Source organism: Eufriesea mexicana, unplaced genomic scaffold (genome assembly GCF_001483705.2).
Source record: "Eufriesea mexicana isolate 0111107269 unplaced genomic scaffold, ASM148370v2 scaffold1357, whole genome shotgun sequence".
In the NCBI taxonomy this organism is placed as follows: Eukaryota; Metazoa; Arthropoda; class Insecta; order Hymenoptera; family Apidae; genus Eufriesea; species Eufriesea mexicana.
The window spans coordinates 387,569-390,430 of NW_016909472.1; positions in this window are offsets into that span (position 1 = coordinate 387,569).

The window sequence follows — 2,862 nt, forward strand, 5'->3', positions numbered from 1 at the left end:
CAAGGGCGCGGGCGAGGACAGTCCTTCACGGTCTTCAAGATAGCGTCTAACAAGTAAAAGTCGAGCGTACCCGTAGCGAGTCTTTAGTTTCGTGGCCGATAATATAAGTATAAGCTTATTGTATTTTAAGAAGCAGTAAAGCAACGTTACTTTAACCAATCCACCTACCCCGATCCTACATATATAAACCTACTTAAACCTATTCCGAGAGTCTAAAAAAACGTTCTTTTTATAAATTGTTTTCTGTAATACACTGAACTAAATAATAATTTTTCGTTTTTAGCAATTCATTATACAGGGAGTCTCACGTAACTCTTTTCACGATTTTTCAAGTATTTGCGATAATCTGACAAATAAATATTTTTAACAATAGTTGATCAGTTTCCGATTGGTTATACAGTGTAATAAAAAGTAACTTAAAAAATTTTCTTCTCGAACTTGTCAAAGACGCCGTTATTTTAAATGTTTTTATATTAAATGTAATTATTAATTGTAAATGTAATTTAAATGTAATTATATTAAATTATTTTAATATTTTTGACGTAATAGTATTGTAGCTTGTATCCAGAATTCAACACCCTAGTGTACCACGATCTTCGCATGATCTTGAAGGCAAAGAAATGAAAATTGCAACAAAAAATGACTGGATGATAGTAACTTATGTTTACTATTACCGCTCGAATTTACATTCAAATCAGCAACTTTGAGTAAATGTTGTATTACTAGAAGAAACTTATCTAAGAACTTATACATATACGAACCGTCGATAATTCACAACAAAGAAAAAATGTGAACTTGTGATAGCTTAGCTTAGCACTTTACGGACGTATCACGTAGTTTGGAGAACAGTGATTGGGTACTTATGGTTCTATTGCTTGGCCACCACGATCCCCGGATTTGTCACCACTTTCTTCTGTTAGGTCATCTGCAGCCAATGGTGTGTTAGTGGCGGATGAAAGTTTAATAACAACAAGAAGAACAATTCTTTATTTAATAAGAAGGATTGTAAAACACTAATATAACATTTAAATATAATTAATTTCGCACAATTGCTCAATGACACGACTTCTCGCTATTACATCTCAATTACAACTAACGTATCCGAAATCACTCTTTTTCTTTTTCCTCATATATTACATTGACATACACAATTCACAGACACCTCAATCATTACACGCATACCCATTTATCATAATAACCTGAATTCATTACATATTCCAATCCCATGCATACTTGTTCCACTCATCCCAACACATATATACCTAAAAATCTATGTGACCACTACCACATGGTGTATGCTGTTTCAATACAAAATATGAAACATTTAAATGTTATTGTTAAATAACACATAATGTTATTATTAAAAATTCACGAACAGAGTTACGTGGGACGTTTTGTATATGTTTTGAAGATATAAAAAGTTAAAGATATAAGTAATTTTGAATTTTATCCAAATATTAAGAGTCGCGTTTGCAGTACTCTTAGAAAAATCTGTTTCAAACGATGGGACCTCTAGCTCCTCGACTATAAATATAAAATAAAAAAGACATCATGTTTTTAAACTGCATAAAATTTTAAAGGCAGTAAACCTACAAAAATGAAAACAAATATTTTTGCTATCATTTTTTAACGTTTTTAAATAGCACGTCATTTTTCTATTCCTTTTTCCATACTGTATCTATTAACTAACACTTAATTTCAGAGAACTTAAGATATTAAAGGTTCATTATCCTCAGAAAAGTATATTCCCTAATTGAAAACAAAATTCATTGAAATTAATCAATTATTACTTTTTTAAAGGTAAAATGATGTTTAGAGAAAAATGTGTTCATAATTTACGTGATGAAAAATCTAATTGAAAGAATATTTACGTATAATTTTCTATTGTTAGTTTCTTCATGAAACTCGTTAGTTAGTTTATCTAGCTATCTTTTTTCGTTAATTTCTGCTTTTGGAATACAGTTGAGGTATGACCTTCGGCTGCAGTAATTCGCTTCATATCCTGAGCAAACTGTTTTGCTTGAAGCCCGACAACAATTCCTAATATATTCATAAATTTTGGTTATTTTTAGTTATAGAAGAATTAACACTTTCTTTCTAATTACTTAACCATATTAGGTGATCAGAGAGCTAATGGATAAATTCCTCATGAAAAAATAAACCAAAAATATGCGGTAATAATTTCTGTTTGCTGTTTCATTTTTGAGAAAATTAAGTTTGAAGATTCCTCGCGTACGCGTGTACCTGTTTGCTATACTTTCGACCTAAGCGATTGCGCTATAATGATATTAGATTTGCTTCTTACTCCATACATGTTTATGATTATGTACCGAAATAGCGCGTATATAACATGGTTAACTGGAAACATCGTAATATCTCGGAAACCATTGCAAATATGAAGAAATGGTTTTAATAAAAGCTACTAGCTGTTCGGTGTAAATAATCTTTTCATAAGTAAAGTAGTGGGAGGAATTTCAGACACGATATAAATCTTTTAAGTGGGACTTCGTATTTTTTTTTTTTTTTTCTTAATCGTGATATAATAGCGCTTTCGAAAAATAAAATCAACAATTTCCATAATAATACCATTTAGTAAAATGTCATAAGTTAAATTTCAAAGTGTTATGTTAATGCATATCTTTCAAGTATAAAATATTTTGTGACAAAAGTGCATAAACGATATAAAACTAGCTAATTAGTTGTGCTTATGATAATTTTTGACAAAATGAACATCAAGAAATTTTGAAACGGAAAAATTGACCTGTTGAGTCTTGGTTTAACTAGACGAAGCTGTTCGAAGAAAGTAATCTGCAGAACTTATGGAATCATTCAATTTAACTATAAGGACGAGGTAGATTCAGA